General features: G+C 28.3%; 2 protein-coding genes across 6 annotated transcripts in view; one reads left to right on the forward strand and one right to left on the reverse strand.

The window, feature by feature from the left end:
* The window catches only part of LOC129958358 (fasciculation and elongation protein zeta-2-like), a 70,318-nt gene extending 51,260 nt beyond the window's left edge, over positions 1 to 19,058 (reverse strand). Inside the window, exon 1 of the mRNA XM_056070795.1 lies at positions 18,912 to 19,058. The gene's annotated coding sequence lies outside the window, so the exon portion shown is untranslated. The remainder of the gene's footprint in view (positions 1 to 18,911) is intronic.
* The window catches only part of LOC129958329 (uncharacterized), a 70,030-nt gene that overhangs the window by 16,546 nt on the left and 33,184 nt on the right, over positions 1 to 20,300 (forward strand). Inside the window, exon 1 of one of the 5 annotated variants that reach the window (XM_056070768.1) lies at positions 3,850 to 4,014. The exons of 3 other annotated variants lie outside the window; for them this stretch is intronic. The gene's annotated coding sequence lies outside the window, so the exon portion shown is untranslated. Of the gene's footprint in view, positions 1 to 3,849; positions 4,015 to 13,872; positions 14,322 to 20,300 lie in introns of those variants that run through there. One more of the 5 variants, XM_056070746.1, reaches the window with a different exon arrangement.

Here is a 20,300-nt window from a genome sequence, read left to right on the forward strand (position 1 = left end):
ATCATTGAAAAATCAAAAGCTAAATCATATAACCCCAACCCCTCCCCTTCATTTTCAATAGTGCAGTATCAGTGTCAAAAATTATATTCAAAACAAATGTCTCAAGCAAATTACTTTTATTTATGATAGCAATTTCAAAGTTTTAATCCAAAGATGTGCCTCTTATGCAATGTACTAAAGAAAATATTAATAACATTTTGTTTAACAAATTATTTTGATATGCAAAAATAGCATCAATAATTATATGATAAGCAAATTTTAATCAAAAAATATGTAAATTAACTGAAAAAAATGGATTCTTCTACAGTTATCTCATTTTTTAGCTTCAAGAGCAGATTAAGGCAATGAAAACCGCAAGAGCTAAAATCCCTCCTCCCCCCCAAAAAGCAAACCATTTTGGCATTTTAAGATATGCAAAAGCATTGAGTAGAATGTTGTTGAGTATAAAAGATATTTTTTGCTCAGTTTGGACTTTGCTGAACGCATAGTGTCTTTTTATTAATCCACTACAGTTGAGCTTATCAGGAAAACTGCTTGCTTTGCAAGTGGCTTGTCGAATAAATGGTTGTTTTGTTATAATGGCTTTTCTTTTGATGCCCTACACTTATGTTTAAGTGCATATTCAGCATCTTTTATTTTTATCTGAATACACTTTTAAGGAAAGTAGGGAAAAAAAAGAAGAAAATTTTCTAAATATATATATATATATATATATATATATATATATATATATATATATATAATGGTATCTCTTAATCTAATTTAAATCCTAATTTGTATCTTAATTTAATCCATATTAACTTCATTCTAAAATGGTCTCTTATTTCCTGATCTAATTCGACATCTTATTTAATTACTTTTAATACAGGCTGTTAAAAACTGATGAATTCAGCAAGTTCTCACGCTCTGAGCGAAGGGATAAAATTCCCTAACGATTATCACATTCCTAAAAGGATACCTAAAATTCCCTTGTCAAATCAACACGTGTTAAAGAAATCCCTATCAAAATATCGTAGTAAAATGATCGAAGGGGAAAATTTCTGTCTGTTTTGCTCTTCCTTTTGCGTCGCGATATAGACTGGCGTAACTTTTACTGCTTTTTATCTGTACAAATTATATCTCCCAAGATGAAATAAATCGAAGTTTTAAAATTTCAAAAGTTACTTCTTCTCTATTTCACACAAATATGTTTACACACACACACATAATCGGAAAGCCAAGAACTGTAGATTTTGTAGTTAGAGTAATAATATACGAAATAAATATTTATGGCACTAAAATTTAGGTGACATTTATTCAGAATTTAGGTAATATTACTTTTTAACCACCTGAAAGAATTGATAAATATTCAAGGTTATAGGTAATATTACTTTTTAACCTGAAAGAATTGATAATATTCAAGGTTAAAAATAATTTTAACTGTTGACATTTAAATCAGCTTTGATTGTATTTAAAAAAAGTATTAAATTGCTTTTTTTTGATGATATAAAATTAGAAAACAATTGAATCACAATTTTGATTTATTTTTATTACAATATTTTTATTTTTTCAAGGATAGAATATTTATTAACGGCAACAGAGTTATCGACAATTTTTTATTAATAGTTTGCTATTGCAAATAATGTCAGTTAATACTCTCACGTATTACCATTTTTTCGTTTTATAATTTAAATTTTTCGTTTTTATCGTTTATATATCATTTTTTAAAATTAAAACTTATGAATTAAGTAAATAAATGCTTATCACTTCATTGTTCGTTAAACTGACGTTTCAGAAAATGGGAATCAAAACTCTGATAAACTACAGATAAAAACTTTTTGTTACTGAAACAAAATTAAGGATTAAAGACACTGTTTTATTTTAAATTGTTGGTAGACTAAAACTGCTATGAATAATCTAATGAGTTTCACTGAATTTTAGTTATCTTTTAAATACGCTTCTGAAAGTGAAGCAGACCATTTTTTTAAATAAATAACATAAATTCTCATTATATTTACAACTGGTTGGAATACCAGGCAGAAAATATTTCCACATTATTTATTATTAATAAAATTAAGTAAGATCATTATCATGACTGTTGTGCTATGATTTACTTTCAATTTGAGTATTGGTAAGTAATATTTTAAATAGAAGAGTATACCAAACGTTACAATTATCTTACATCAAATGATTTGTTGACAGCTCCATGACATAAAATCAAATGTAAGAATGGATAGATTTATTTATAATAAGAAATTGGAAAAATTGTCTCCTCTAATCGTCTACAGTGTTATTTTTAATCAAAATATTCTGCATCAAACAATTTTTATATTTATGATTTCTATCTACACTTATGTAATGAAGTGTTTATGACAGATAAATCTATCGCATTTAAAGTCACGAAATTGGTATACAGGTAATCGTAATGGTTATTCAATGCATTTTGAAGCCCGATTTTTAAAATTTAATGGGGGATATTTTTCATTTAATATTTTGGATGATTTTTCTAAAGATGCGTTCTTCAAAAAATATGTGCAGCATAAAAGAGTACAAACAATTATTATTCGAAACAAATTTGCTTTGCACCTTTGCCTTAAAAATATTTTAAAATTCTTAAATTAAAAACTAGTCACTTTTCTCAAGAAATTTTAAGAATCGAAAACAAATTTCCGTATTCAACATTCTATTTGCATTATTATTCAAAATAATTTTAAAGTTCGTATATTCCTCTCTCGTTTAAAGCAAGAACTATCAAAATGTATTTAAATGCTAATGTAAATGGATTTTAAAAGCAATTAATTTTTAATTTTATTGCTTTCTTAATGATTTCAAATATTTTCTTTGCTGATCCGCGACAGAAACGCGGATGCGTGACGATGGGAGTTTTACTTCTCTGATTTGGCAACAAGTCAAAATGGGAAATCAAGCTTCATGAAAATCATATTTATATAATTTTAATTCTAAAGGAATCGTTTGCAACAAACTTTCTCTAATTTTATTGCCTCTTTTCCTTTTTTAGAGCTCATTCACAGTTCATTTATTTTGATTTTGATAATCTGTATTGGCAAGGCAACATCGCCATCAAAAGAAAAATAAATGTATAAAATCATTACTATTTGCCACTTTATTTTCGTAGCTTTAATTTATGTTATTGTGGTCTTGATTTCACTGACATTCAGCATGCTAGGGGCAACGACGTGTGAGTGCTGCGAGAAGATTATGAAAAACATAACCAATATGTTCCTTGAACCGTCTTTCACCATGTCTTATTAAAAGAATTCACTTATTAACATCACTAAAATACCGCGGATAGCTTCATCTAGTACAATTTTTAATTAAGGAATAAATTAACTATTTTAATAATTATTATAAAACCCTCTTTGAAACTTCTCTTTTGGTTCATACCATTTGTAAGCAAAAATAGAACAAATTTATTCAGTAATTTGGATTTTTACAGCTGTCAATGCGTCTCGATTTCATTTATAAATATATACATTTTTCTAAATTAGCTTTAGACATGAAATTTGCAATACCAATTATTAGAGCAAGAAAATGAATTTAAATTTGTTGATTTATTAAAAATATAACGTTTTTCTAACAAATCTAGAAAATTTTATATTTCTTCCTCTTGGACTAGAAATATATACTTATCTTTCCAATAGAAGATATCGAGTCTTACATTCCTTCTAAGCTATTGCGAAAATGCCTTCCCTAAGCAAATAATAGAAATAGAGAAGCCAGACATAAGAATTATCTATATATAGTATGTTTACTATCACAATTCTTCCGGTCTCGGTTATCTTTCTAGAAAATTTTAGTCACTTTCGTGCATTGCTTCTTAGAGTGTCTACACTTTTGAATCAATTTCTTTCCCATTTCTAAGAGTGGTATATACTTCGGCAATACGTCAACAAGTTTCTTTTAAATATGAAAGGCACAAAAAGGATCATTTTTTCCTGTGCATCTTTTTCATATCAATTTTTACTGAAAATCCAGTAACGTCGATTCTCTTCTATTTCGATATATTATCGCTTGGTAAGTTACATTCTTTTACAGTTTTTTTAATCTTATGTATAATATTTTATCTATTGAGACTTTAAAAATATTTAAAGCTCAAACTTAGTTTATATGAAAGTTTGATACAAATTATGATTTTCTACTGGATGGATAGTGTAAAAATAATCATCCTTCAGAAATACAATTCTTATGGATGATAACTGTAATCGTTTAGCAGCATATTAACCTGCTGAATTTCTTATGCGCAATGAATTGTTATCAAATGCAGAATTATAAGATTTTAAGTATTCAAAGCATTGCAGAGAAAAAAGTTTTAGTTGTCTAAGAGCATAATATTAAGTTGCATTAATTTCAGAACATGAAAAAAAGAAATATAAAAGTATAGTTTTTAATATAAACATAATTCGACCTATTACTCTATAAATATTCAATGAGTTTAAATGCATAAGTGTATTAATTATACATTGCTAATCATATAGGAATTTATATATTATATGTAACAATTCTAATAAATAAACATCCAGTCATCAATTTAAATAATGCCTAAGGAAAAGAAACTATCTGTCAAAAGGATGACCATTCTTTTTGTCAGAAGCTTCTTTTCTTTCGGTTTTTATTAGAGTGTGACCTCATATCAAATGAGGTTTCCATAGAGTGTGACCTCATTTTAAATGAATGATTTGTTTCTATGTGCTCTAAAATTAGAGCATAGCTTTATAATTTTACAGTTAAATGATAACTTGTTTTCTTTCTCTATAGTGCTCTGAATAAGAATTCTTTAATTATAACCATCCAGAATATCAAAACATCTTAAAGTTTAGATTTTATGTCACAAATGAATTTGAAAAGAGCTTAACTGAGGTCAATTCCTTAAAAATACACCAAGAAAAGTAAATGATCCCACAGAAGATTATAAACGTACGAATATAAAATTATTCGGACAGTTCAGGTGAGGTATCCTATATATGGTGAGGTATCCTAGTATCATGGTGAGGTATCCTATATAAAGATATTCCTTTATTATACCATATTTTAAGCGGCTGAATTTTTTTCATTTAATCCAACCAATTAGTTTTATTTTAGCACTATAAATTGATCAGAATTTTATCGAAGGTTTGAACAGCATAGATATTTTGTAAGATACCATAACATGTAAATTTTGTGGATAATGAGAGTTATTTGTTTTCTAAAAAGTATATGATAAAAAAAGCAGGATTTATTATTATTATTATTTTGAAATTTAAAAGAAATTTCATGAGGGAATTTAAAATAAGAATCAAAGTATTAACTATTTATCTGATGCACGAAACATATTTAATGCATCTTATGAACTTTCATTAATCTATATATTTAAAGATCTCTGTTTTTTTTTCCTACGTATTTATGTTCATTTTTATAGAAATATCTTTTCCATAATTATGAGTAATTTTAATTGTATTTTTATGAATGGATATTTTCCTCATAATTGGCAAAAAATATAATATATATTTTTTATTATTCATGATTAATTAAAATTTTATTTAGGAACAAAACTATTAACGATAAAAACTTAACACATTCTATCGGCCATATGGTTTTCTAGAATAAAATATTGAAAAATTTTTTTGAATTTTTCTGCAATCATTTTTAGCGTTTTAACTACATTATTAAACTTCATTTTAAAATAATCATGTGATAGAAATGTCTAAAAGTATTCCTTGAGATTTATTTACATTTTCCATCTGTTATCACATCTGCAAAACATTCCGTAATGATAAAACAACAGTTATCACTTAGCTTTTAAGTTCACCCTTTTACGTTTTCCCATTGTTTAAAATATCTTTTATTGATCCTCTAGAATTAAATTTAAGGAGTTATACATGTAAATGTTTTCCGGATGAAATGGATGGATGTGAGTTTTAGTGGTGCAAGAGCCAACCTTGGCAAAATTTCGCCAAAAGTTTTCGGAAATTATTCTTTACCTCGGTGTCACTTGTCTCCTTGAAAAATATAAAAGATGTTATATTATTGTATTATAGATTATTTAAAATATAATAGAGTTTCCATTTAATAATTTGCAAATTTTTACCTGAATCTATACTTTTTTTTAGATAATTTATTTTTAAATTTAAATAAATTAAATGTGACAATTACACATTTAGTAAATACTCAAATGTTTTAAATTAATATCATATTAAATAAAACTTTAATCAAATATATTGTCGTTATTATTATATTACAACAGAAAGTTGATATTTCTTTGTATTTGCACACAATTTAAAGGGAAAATCCTTTTTAAAGTTTAATAAAGTTGCCTTTTTACAAAAACACGAAAAAATGTAAAACTCCAATTTTCTCTCTATATCGTCAATCTATAAAGCAATAGGGATGAAAAATTGGACCATTTCCCTATTTAGCAAAAAATGCCCATTAACGAACTGTAACAGAATGATAACGGTGCTTCGTTACTCTATTTTTGAGCACTTAAATATTAACAATGGCTTACCGTTCTGCTTCAGAAGAACGGGGAAGCGTAACCGAAATCATTAATCAAACTCGAAACCTGAAAGAATAATGGTTTCATACAAAGTATCGAAAATGTGTAGCGAGGTAGCATTGTTTCGAATGACAATATTCTATTATGAGTGAGTCTGTGGGGAAGAGTCATATTAGATGGCCGCGAAATAACAGAAAAGAGATTGGTAATCAAGTATAAAAGACAACTAGCAGGAATAGTCTTCCCGATCGTTTCTCGCATATCCTCCAATAAATATATTCGTGTATTATTAATCTTATGCCATTGGAGAACCATAATTACGAAAGAGTCCATTAATCTTTGGCGTTTTTGGCGAATAATCGTTTTTGGCGATTTTTTGATTTGATTTGGTTATATTAACGTCCCGTTTGAAGCAACACTAGGGCTATTTTGGGACGGACCTCGTAATTTTGAACCACGGTCAGATGACGAGGACGACACCCGTTTTTTGGCGAATAATCGCTAGATTATATTTAATGCAAAAATGCGAGAAAACCGAATGTGCATATTGGACGCCCCCCACCCAACCGATTAAAACCAAAATTTGACACACAGAACTGTAATTGTAGTCACAAAAATCACAGACCAGATTTCATTTGTCTAAGTAATTGTGTTTTTGAGCTATCGTATTTGCATGCTTGTGAAAATATGGTAGACAAACGATCAATCCTTTGACAGATTTTTGACTCGAAATTCATTAAGATTCTAAACTTTAAATGCTAAACCTGTTCACCAAATTTTGTTTATATAGCTTCTTACATCCTTTAGTTAACGAGTTCACATATTCGAACAGTTAGATAGGCAGACTTCAAATAAATGGAATTTGTTCGAAATTTGGTATAAAACTACAAAATGTAGTAGTAGAGACCATATACCAAATTTCACCCATCTTACTTAAAGCATTTCCCAATTCATAGACACACAGAATTCCAAAGATATGTTTTTTCGAAATTGAGAGAGATCTAAAACCTGGATATACCTCTTTATATACTTCATATACGATAAAGTTAAAATGTAAAGAACATCAGGAAAATTAATGATTAAAACCAAATGCATTGGATCCACAAGAGAGAAGAGAAAACAACATCAAATATTTTAATGGAGAGAGCAATTAAGCGAAATTCAAAATTTCTTGCCAATGCACAAATTTTAGCAGTAAAAAATAGCTCGGAACAAACAACGAAAAAGCGTTTAAATTTTTAATCTTTCTGTAGAAAAAAAAAACAACAACAACATGTCTTTCATTTCGTATTTCTTGAATTTTTATATAAATTGTTTGAATAGGAATCATTACCTCATTTTAATGAAAAAGCATTTGTCATTTCATATACTGGCAGCTTATTTTGTAAAATAATTTCGGAAGCTATAGAAAATATTAAAATATAACATACATTTTATACTTTGACACAGTGTGTTAGAGAAAGTTTGAATGTCATATACTGTCGATGATAAAATATATTGTTAAAAGAAAAGAAAACCCCGTTGAAATAAATAAAAAAATGTTTTTTTTTATCTCCTATGTTACGCATTAACTCAAATTTCAATCTATTACATTTTTTGCAATATTTTTCAATTAAATCTGATTAACTTAGAAGAAATTATTTATTAATACATTTTTTTTTTTTTTTGCAAATAAAAAACTTTTAGTAAGATAATTTTATTCAAAGAATAAACTTTTAAATCATTAACTAAAAATTAAATTCGAAATTAAACATTTAAACTTCTTTTCGCCATTACTTGTGTTCATTTAAAAAAAATTACACAATTTGTGTTTAAAAATTAAAAAAAAAAAAAAAAAAACAGCGGTATTCAGGATTAAAATATAAGAATTATGAAAATAAATTTGAAAAAATACTTTTCAAAATCGTATCTAACTTTTTGCAGGACTGAATGCAAACGATTAAATTCTAAAGATTAAATAATATCGCAACAAAAACGGTTTTCTCCGATACCACGTAGCTCATGATAAAGAAAACAGTGTGAATTATTTCGATTGTGGTGGTGGTGACGGTGGGGGGGGGGTATAGTGCGTTCTTTCAGCGAAGGATTTCCTCAAGATAAGGACGAAATATAAGGATAAATGTTCCCCTGCACCTGTTAAGAAAAATCACAGTGACTCGGGCTATAAATCTTAGAATACAAAGATTCTTTTTGCTTCTGGGGATTATTTTTGTTTCTTTTAGACGTCTTCCTCCATCTGAAATGGTTTATTGAAGGATTTAGTTAATTGTCTTTACTCGAGATCCTTTTTTTAAACCAAGAAAATTCCACTTCATTTACTTTTGAATAATTTTCGACGATCTGAAGAATACGGTATAAAAATCGAGAAACTAAACTGAAATCGGAAGAAATTATCATGTCTGCAAAAAACTGATAATTCACAAAACTGTCATAAAATAAAATTCATCATCAAATAATTACCATTATATATATATATATATATATATTCATTTTTGTATTTCTTGTTCTCGAAGTGCATTTTAATCATTTTAATATAATTGAATACATTTGGTTAAGGAAAAATTTTAGAGATAATATTTTTTGCATTGCTTTTTCCATATATTACTTCTTATTAATTATATTATTTTTATTTATTATTCTTTTCATTAAAATTGTAAATTTATTTAATTACTAGCCGCCTCTGGCGACCAGCCGGTTCGCCAATCTTAATGTTCGTTTAAATTTTAATAATTAAATAGCTTGAACCGGAGTTTAACCCCTTTCTTCACCAATTTGCGATAACGCGCCAAAGCTGGCAATCTTTATTATGCACTATGATTAAACATCTCCTCCTTTGCTTTTGAACATTTCGCAAGGCCGTTGTTGGCGATTTTTAAAAGCAGGGGGTTAAACTCCGGTCGTACCATTACATATTTTACGCAATTCCAACTTTAATAGATTCTTCAGCAAAATATTTTAAAACTTCAAATTTTGATAGTCATATAATTCACTCATAATATTATAAAGGCCTTCAGTCATAACGTGATATGTATCTCTCTAATTTTCTGTTACCCCTCGTAGAATTTATGCTTTAAATTAAAGAGAAAATGATTAATCTGCAATTAATATAATAATATTTTTTACTGAAACAAAGCATTTTTTTTAATAATATGATTACTGATAATAGAGTCACTGAGCATTTAAACTTTATGGGCACTAAAGAATATCTTTCTTCATTTATGTAATATCTCAAGAATTTGTCAACAAAATTTTCTCAGATTCATCATGAACAGATCTATTAATTAACAATGTTTAATTTTAAATGCATTAAACACTAAGAAAATAAAATGAATCGTTTAAAATAATCGGTCGAAAACAGGTTTAAAAAAACTACTTAAAAAACGATGTACTTAAAACTATAAGCATATACAAAAAAATATATAACTAACATAAATACAATTTACTTACAAAAGCATGCAACTAACCTAAAAATAATTTGAATCATTGAAAACAGGTTAAAAAAAAACTACTTAAAAAACGATGTACTTAAAACTATAAGCATATACAAAAATATATATAACTAACATAAATACAATTTACTTACAAAAGCATGCAACTAACTTAAAAATAATTTAAATCGTCCGTTGATAATGGTTGTCATGGCAACAATCAGAACACAAAGCGCATGCGTGAATTTTCTTCGCCACTTACTGTAACACAAATGCGTGAATTTTTCTACTCCAGTTGGGGTAACGCTATGCAGATTAGATATTTTTAATTTCCTTTATTCTGTGTTATTTTAATTCAAAAGTACTTCAGAACGAATCTGAAAAATGGATTAATTAACAATGTTTAATTTTAAATGCATAAAACATTAAGAAAATAAACAGAATCGTTTGAAATAATCCGCCGAAAAATGTTAACCCAAGCCTCATTACTGTTGGGAGAAAAAAACAACAACTAAAGCCTTACTCATTTGGCGGTGAGGAAAATGGAAGATTTTTTTTGGCGGAAAAGTTGGCGGTGGGGAAAATGAAAGATTTTTTTGGCGGGAAAGTTAGTTTTTAATTAATAATTAAAATTCTAATTAAAATTTCAAAAAAAGGGACCCCAGGTGCACATTCCCGACCTCTAAGGTATACATGTACCAAATTTGATAGCTATATGTCAAATGACCTGGCCTGTAGAGCGCCAACACACAAACACACACACACACACACACACACACACACACACACACACACACACACACACACACACGCACACACATTGAGCTTTATTATAAGTATAGATAATAAAAATCCTCTTTTTTCTCTATATCAGCTTGTAGTCATTCCAATGTATCAATTGCTTAAAAATACTGCAACTTTTTATCTGTAATTTACATATTTTTGAAATCATCGACCAATACCCAAATCAACAAGAGAGTTGGAACAAGAAATATTAACAAAGAAAAAAAGAAAGAAAATTCAATTAATAAATTGTTTATTTACTTTTTAAAAAATAGACTAAATTAAAACTTTTTTTAAAAAAAATTTCTGTAGTGTGTTAATAGTGAACAATATAACATGAAAAGATTTTATTATTATGTTCGTAGACCAAAAAAAAAAAAAGTATCCGTAAGACTTTATTTAGAAATTGAAAATAAAAAAATAAGATCGAAAATAAGTGAATATGAGATATTTTCCAAAAAGTGAACGAATTATACTTCTTAAATATGAAATGTTTCTGTATCTTTCCTACATGGAGTATTGTTGGAGGGTTTAGACATTTTGTGACTTTAAGTGATGTACTTCATGAAGTCTCTGTTTAAACACATTTCAACATATTTTAATATTACTCAACATATAAAAGATTTTTTTATTTTTATTTTAGTAGCTTTATGAGAACATAGATAATTTTATTTATTTATTTCTTGATATGCATATAATGGAAAATAAGATTCAATTTTTGAAAAATTAACTATAATTGCTGATTTCTTTGTTTGAACAATATTGACAAAAAATTATGATAGATTATAAGGATATAATAGATTTTACATTCAAATACATATAATATAAAAATATTTTATAAGACCTGTCAAGTGGAATATAATATAAATAGTTAAATAAATAATTAATATTTCAAATATTATAAGCAATTATATTTTAAATTGTTTTATTTTAACTGCTTAAAATATTATAAGTAGTTATAATTTATTTATATTTTAAATTGCTTATATTATTCATTACAAATAGCTTAAAATATAAACGCTTATAATAAATATTATAAGTAGTCATGTTTCAATTTGCGTTTCTGTTGGTTTTAAAAATTGAATATAAATACATATTATAGTCAAAAGTTATAATTCACATATTTTGTATTTTCTTACAAATTTATTTATTTGGCAACTAGGTTAATAACATTTTTTAACTGATCAGATCGCTGTTCCATTCAGCAGCCCGGTTGGGAATTTTTCACTATCATATTTATTATAGGAGCGTCAACCTGCTATAGGTTAGGTATACTTTGTTCAATGGGCAGAATTTGGAGTTAATAGCAATTGGTGTCGATTCCTTATGGGAATGATAAAGGATATTAGGAAAACATTTCGTATTCTATATAATCTACGATAAATAACGTAATCAAACATACAGTAATAGCAGAGAGCAGTCTCAAATTTCAACTATTTTTCTCGGAATTAAGCTCAATTTTCCGATTTCTCCCGGATTTTATTTAAAAATAACTTGTTCATATTAAAACAGGCGATATTATTTTTTAAGCTAAAGTAGTGAGCTTTGATAAATGTATTCACTTTAAATAAAACTAAAGAGACATCTTCCCACGATTCTTTAGGAGGGAAGAAACTGCAATTTATTTTTTTATTTATTTAAATAAGTTTTTAGCGTGACATATTGGAACCAATTCAGTGAACCAAATAAAATTGGACAGAATCGAGTGCAATTTCATCCTACAGGTTTATTTATTTTTTTCTGTGGGACTGATTTAAAGCTAAGGAACAATCATATTTTCACATGTGTAACTATCCTTGAAAAGTTTAAAAAAAGATGAGTAATGAGTAAGAATTAATTTTTTTAGAAGGTTATTTTCTGAAGAAGTTCTCTTTTTAATTTTCATTTTACTCAAAATAAGGCCACCTTAATAGGACTAGTGTAAAAAATTCGCCCTGAAGAAAAATAGAAAAAGTAAATTAACGATCTTATTTCTTCATTTTTTTTAAAAAAATATTTTTGGAATTTTGCGAAGACTTATCCAGCGAACCGGATTGTGCGCTTAGTTTCTAGAGCATCTCTGATTTCAAAGATCCTGGTCATTTTATTTAGTGGAGTTGAACAAATGACTTTCTGGCAGTGAAATGTGGACAAAGCAAGCGTCCGTTAGATTCGTCAACCTGAGAAGAATCTGCACTCCAAAAACTAAACTTTAAAATTGATTCGAATGAATTTGTGAGTGCCTGCAGTTTTTGATCAAACTGATTACCATATCTTGTAAATGCATTTTATATAATTAAAAAAATTCTCTTTGAATTTTCTGATCAAACAGTAACCATAAAAAAGAAACATAAACTAGAAATAAGTCCAAGCATTTTCTATATTTGCTGGCAAATATTAAATTTTCAATTCCTTTAATTCTGAATAATATAATTGTAAATTAATTATATTATTCGTCATTCGTTATGAATTATATTATTCGTCATTCGTTATGAATTATATTATTCACCGTTCATTATGAATTATATTATTCGTCATTCGTTATGAATTATATTATTTGTCGCTCGTTATGAATTATATTATTCGTCATTCGTTAAGAATTATATTATTCGTTGTTCGTTATGAATTACATTATTCGTCAGTCGTTATGAATTATATTATTCGTCGTTTGTTATGAATTATATTATTCGTCGTTTGTTATGAATTATATTATTCATCGATCTGTATTAAAATTTTATAATAAACTATTTAAAGAGAGTTAAAGGAATTTTTGTAACATTTTTGTGGAATATAATTTTTTTTCATTTAATCAAACTGTGTGGGGATTAAATTTTTATGTTATTCATTTAAAAATTCATGTTTCTAATAAATCGTCTTATCCAGTGTATTATCATTTATTATTCTAGCATTCCTTAAATTTATCTTCTTCATAACCTTTCTCGAACCGAAAAAATGCTTCGCGATTCATTCTCAAATTTTTCTTTCTTTTTTTTTTAAATCGTGACAAATAAAATTAAATTCAAGTTTTCGAATAAATAAAATTTAAATGTTTCAAGTCAATGTATCTTCTTGACAAATTTTTTAGTAACAAATACTAAGGAATTTGAATGAAGGCGATCATAATTTTTTTTCTCTATCAAAATTTATTTTCCCTGGACCTAAATCCATCCTCATCTTCAGCTTACGATGCCTTGATGTATTTAATTATAGGTTATGAAGTATTGTAATGCAGTAAGGATCGGCCATGGTTCTCTCACTCCACAGGGCGATATTCTGCTAAATTTTGCATTCCGGGTTCCAAGGTCGCCCCCAGAGAGCATTGACCTGAGGGAAAAGAAAGGGACTGGTTGTGAAGAAGCTAGGCGAGAGAAGGAGAGGACGCCATGTCCAATAGTATTTGTTGATGGTTAAGAAAATATTTCTTAAATTACCAAAGCTGTACATTTCACAACAATTAACCCATGTACATAATGTAAATTTATGTAATTAAAACTATAGTCTAGAATCAGGCGCTTGGCTTTCATTTATACTGACAGGCAGTTGGCCACGTCTACATGAAATGACAAACTAACAGAACGGCCAACCTGGGCGTCAGAAAACGCGAGGACTCGTCATAGCTGAAAGGAAAAAACTTTACTGGCGTAGTCGGTAGGATTGAGGTAAGAGCTTTTGATTTCATGCACCCTCCTTAGTATTTGTTATGAATATAGTTTAGTAATAATGGTCAGTAATTTATCTTTAACATGATAGTGTTGTTTTAGTTGTTTTTAAAGAATACGCCAGTATTTAATTATTAGTGCATAGTATCTTGTTTTATTTATTTTACAAGCATGTGGATTTTTCTTTAAAGAATATTTTGAAAGTACACCAGTGCAAATGTGTATTCTTTATGAACAGGTCAGTGTTAATAAGTTTGTAACTTTTGTCAATGCGTCAGCGTTTGAGAAATTTGAAGAATTAATTTGTACATCAGTACAAAAGAAATAAAAAGTTGTTTTCGAGGCAGCGGTAATTTCGTAGAATTGGGTAGTTGTATATACTTGACAAAATATTGTAAAACGGAAGTAAACATCTCGCTTGATTAAATTCTTTTTTTTTTTTGTTTGTTTAATGAATTGCACATCTTGTGTAACTTTAAAAGAATCTTGACATGCGATTTTTGTTAAGCAACATTGCTTATGACAACAAGAATAATAAAAACAGAAATTTTTTCTTGTATGCTAAAATTATTTCTGTAGTGAATATTGTAATACTATTTCGTTTAATACAATCATAACTTTAGCGTTTTGATACTGAAGCAGAGAACCAAGCTTTGAATAAATTGTGGTCATTTGAAGAGTTATTCATTGCGGGTGACTGTATTAGAATCGTATCATATTATTGTCTTTAAGAACGAAATCTAGTAGTAAAACGGAAGCAGGAATGTGAATTGCATGTTAATAACTAGTGAATAATGAATGATTATTTTAAATATTTTGTTTTGTGCATCTGTATTTCACTGGTTCTCGTATAATATTTTATTTATTTTTAAGCATATATTTTAATATGTACGGTGTTTAAATTTGTAATTTTGAGTTCTGGGTATAATTATTATTTTTTTGTGTATGTTTTTAGAGAAAATTTAAATTCTAAAATTAATGCATAAATGAATTTACTTGTTGAATTGGCATATTGTTGAATTTGAATAAGGTTTCCGTAAAGCATTATGTTTATATAGTATTAATAATTCTTAAGGTTTAATTGTCATGCCATCCATTGCATGCTAAAACGAAGGTAATCCATTAATAATTCAGTGAAACTAAATTGATTCTTTTGTTGGTTGAAACTGATAGAGTATACCAGATAAATTTTACTTTTAGTGTGTATATGTGAACGTATTGAAATGCTGAATTTTATTTAGATTATAGTATCTTATTAGAAGGGGTATTCTCTTGAGTAATTGTTTGTTTTGAGTTCATATCATTTAAGACAGGGATGGGCAAACTATGGCCCGCGGGCCAAATCCGGACCGCCAGAAGATTTTATATGCCCCGCGGATAGAATTTTAATTGGTATGTGGCCGTTTTAAGCCCACATTGGAAAAAAAAATTGCCCAAAAATTGTGTAAGAAAAACGAAACAGCCAAAAACAGTGCACAAACATTAATGATTTATTTTTAGCAAATTAAGTAACATATTAAATCTCTTGTTTTTACTTATCCTAAATTCCCAAATAAATTGCATCGAGTAGTCAAAATGCTGATCCTGATGTATTCCTTGTTTGTTACGCAGAAACCTTTTTGTTAAGGACCAAAAACCCTCAATATTCTGCGTATGAACATTTACATCGTTTGGGCTTACAAAATTTTTGGAATGGTTAATTTGTTGGTGACTAAAATATTCGTTATTAGAGAGAGTGCTTCTTTGAACAAACCACTCATCTGTTATTATTGTAGTCCCAGGAAGAACATATTCATCTAAATTCTCAGCATTGTTTTAGTATTTCTATTGGTTACAGGCACAAGAAACGACTTTTTATTTGCCCGTTCGATACCTCCAAATACCATTGGCCTGTAATTACCCGACCTCAATTATACTTTCTTTAAAAAAAAAGACTTTTGTCTAACTCGATGATTTTCGGCCTTCCATTTTCAGTTAGACCACCCTGCCTGTCATTATTACTTGTTATATAACGTACTATTACGTCTCTTATTTTCTTACTATATTCTCCGACTGCTTTTCAACTGATATCTGCCTCATATGCTATATCTGAAAATATGCCACGTTTAATATATTTGTATATAATAATGACAACTTGTTTTAGGCTATGCTTAAAGCCTTTAATAAAGGAACCCGTTCTAATCGTTGCAAGGTTTGCAATCGTTGAAGCGTTGCAAGGTTTTTTACAGTTCCAAGTAAACCCGTAAACATTTTTTGTTTGTTTCACGAGAACCAAACGTGGATTACCAACGCACCGCTTGCACCTCATTTCATTTGCTATTAAAATAGCAAGGGCCAGGAAAATAATCTGACTATTTGCATTCAAAAAATCATTTATATTACTTTCATTCATTTTTTATATATATCTTCTTCTCCGTATCTTTCGTCTTCTTTTATAATTTTAACTTATGAAACTTTTACCATTTTTTTTGGGTAATTTTTTTTTTCTAATGCGGGTTTAAAACTGTCACATACTTTTTAATTCGCCGGTCCGATGGAAAGTTATGGATATTTATTTTATATTTTATATCCATCGCCTTTTCTACTTTGTTAAATATTATTATTATTTTCTTTTTTTCAAAAGACTGGTGATCTTTTTACTTTTTCTATTTTTGTACTACAAAACATAAATCGACAAAATATCAGGCACAGTCAGCTTTCAATCTGTAAAGTGTTAAAAGCGGGTGTTTTTTGTTAGTTATTCCTCGGAAGCAGACATATGTGAATCCATTATCGATGAATTAGACCTCACATGTGGTAGACTGCTCAATTTAAGCTCCAGCCAAGTCCTTTTACCTCCTCTGCAGTAACAGATTTCCAATTAGGCACTTATGTAATTGCCTGAGGCCGTTGGGTTGAGAGGGCAGGCCAAATAAAAAAAAAACTATTAGCTGCTAAACAAATACATTTATAAAAGATGCAAATTTTAGGAATTACAAAATTAATATTTTATAATTTATAAATTAATTAAAAATTGAATGAGAATTAAATTAATTAATTAAAATTAACTTTGTCAAGTAAGTATTGTAAAATATTAGGGTAAAATCAACACTTTGTAAAATATAAATGGCTAGGTTTAATTTCACTTTATTTAGTTTTCTTAATTTATTTTAATTTATATAAAAACCAAACGGAATACTATACATTCATTCATGAATCATAATAAATAAACATATAAAATCAAATATTTTCGGGAAGTTATTACAATGAAAAAAATTAACTAATAATTCATCATCAGCATATCGACTATGTTAAAAAAATTAAAGTAAACTGACCAGTTTGTTAAAAGAAAAGCTTCATACTGTACACTGTTAAGGGCTGCAAAATGCATTAAGCCGTCACTGCACCTTCAAAGCGTATGGAGGATTATAAAATTAAATAGAATACCTATTTTATATGTATCACACATGCTTAATTTGAATGTATTTATTCACACTTATTCTTATATAATCTATAAATCGTGTTGAATGATACTGATTTTTTACATTAATTATTAGGTTAATAGAAAAACAGGTGTCATCTACTTCGTGTAGTTTTTTCATCTGTAAGCAGTAACGGATTTCTAAGTAAGTAGCTGTCCAGAAGCATTTGCCTGGCAGGGAATAAAAACAGTGGTGGATTTCCGATTAAGGATACTAGGCAGCTGCCTAAAGCCACTAAGCTGAGAGAAGGTCGCAACAGCTCATTTAGAGAACGTTATTTTCCTAGTTAGCAAACAAATAAGCTTGTAAAATGTACTAATTATATAAATTATAATAAAAAGTATTAATTCTATGAATTACAGAATATTAGGATATTAATTTATAATAATATTCTAATATTTTATAATCGCCTTTTTAATTTGACGATGCTATACCAAATATAAGTGGTCAAACTCAAATATGATTTATTGTGTTCTCTTTGTTATTAGAATATTTATAAACTTTAAAAATTGGCTTCAGTAACTTTGTGTAAATACCCGCGGGGGTTAAAGTCCTAATAGATAAATGAAAACAAATACACTGTCAGAAAGTTAATAAATAAAAGCAAATTAATCTAAAATAATATTAATATTTTAAAAATGCGTTGAAATATATAAAATTTATTAAAAGAAGGACCTAATAATGCGCCCTGCCTAAAGCCACAAAAAGCGCTACAGTTTAAAAAACGTTTATTGACCTAGTTGCCTTTTGTATAAACAAATTTATAAAAAATACAAATTATAAGAACTATAAAATATTCGGATTTTGTCAAATACACTTGATCAAACACATGTTTCCTTGCATTCAATTTGTTATTAGAGTACACACACACACACACACACACACACACACACACACACACACACACACGCACGCACACATTGTCATGAGTCGTAGCACATAAATAAACGAAAATATATTCACTAAGATACTAAAATAAAGAATTGACCCAAAAATTATTAATATGCTGATTAAATTAAAAGATTATTGAAACAAAATTATTCAACTGCTCATTAAAAAGAGGAGTGGCATCACTGCAATTTGTATACATTTGCCACTGTTTCTAAAGAAAAGCAAACAAAGGACTTACCAAACATACGGAACAGCTAGACAACCAAAAGGTGAGGCCCTACCTCACCTAAAGGGAATGAAAATAAGGCTATTTAATACATCTGTTTTCGGATCAGCAACGCGGCGCCAGACCGAACGGCGACACAAGACTGAACGGTGCCATCATAAAATCGTTTTCCTGCCTCTCATTGGTGCTCACGTGTCTGTTCGATGCCAGGTGTGTTGGAAGGAAACGAACTTACTGGAAATATTGATCCCTACCTTTCCCTGTGCGTCGTGAAATATGTGCAGAGAAGGGGACTTTACAGGCCTCATGCTATCTCTCGGAGACGAAGAGTTTTTAAGGCTCGAAATAGTTGAAATCACTGGTTTAAAAACATTAAGTTTAATGTTATGTTTTTTTTACAAGACAATGTAAACAATAATATGGCGAATTGGTTCAATATGGATTCGCAATGATAGATGAACCAGAGAGGGCCGTCAGATAATCCAAAAAGTAAAGAAATAGGCGCTACATAAATTTAAATATTGAACAGTTTTTATTAGAAATTAGCACGAGTAGTCTTCCTGAAACTTTCTCGCATATTTCTTAATAAAGATATTAATATCCCCTCCCCCTTTATGCACATAAATTGGGCACTTTGAACAAGACCATGAACGCCAAGAATGCAGATCATATGTTGAAAGAAAAATCTTAGATTTTTATTTGAGCACATGAGTGGTTTGTGCTTCTTAATATAGGGAGAAAAACTGAGTATGCGTTTTGGACGTCTTTTTGTTTCCCGTTTGAAACAGGAATTTAACACAAAACTACAATTTTGCTAACAAGACTACATAACAAATTTTGTTTGTCTGAATTGTTGCATCTTTTGAATTATTGCATTTACATGCAAGCGAGTGTATAGAATGGAAAATTCATTGATGAATTCAATTCAAAAACAGAAAATTTTCTCCATCCAGTTTCTTGCATTTTGTAATTATCCAATTTGCTTCATAAGATGTTGGATATCTTATTATCTTCAATAGATGGCAAACTTCTTGTGAATGGATTTCAGTCAAAATTTGATAGAAATATAAAAGTATTAGATTAAAAATCTCCTTTAAATTCTATGCTTCTAACTCAAAGCATTTTGAGTTATCATACACCGACACTTTTCTAAAAATGCATGTTTTTTAGAGTTCAAACAAATCTGAAATGTGTAAATTTGTCAAAAACTTTTTTTTTTTTCTTCGAATTTTTTGACGATTACATTACTTTCTCTTTGCATACCTCATATAAGAGAAAGTAAAAAATATTCGTGAAATGCATTATATAAATTCCAATGAAAATTTTAAACTGTTTTTATCAACATATTCTTTAAAATTTCTCAACTCAGAATTAAAGCTGATTAGTTTTTTTCCCAGCTAA

The sequence above is a fragment of the Argiope bruennichi genome, chromosome 2 (assembly GCF_947563725.1).
Source record: "Argiope bruennichi chromosome 2, qqArgBrue1.1, whole genome shotgun sequence".
Lineage (NCBI taxonomy): Eukaryota > Metazoa > Arthropoda > Arachnida > Araneae > Araneidae > Argiope > Argiope bruennichi.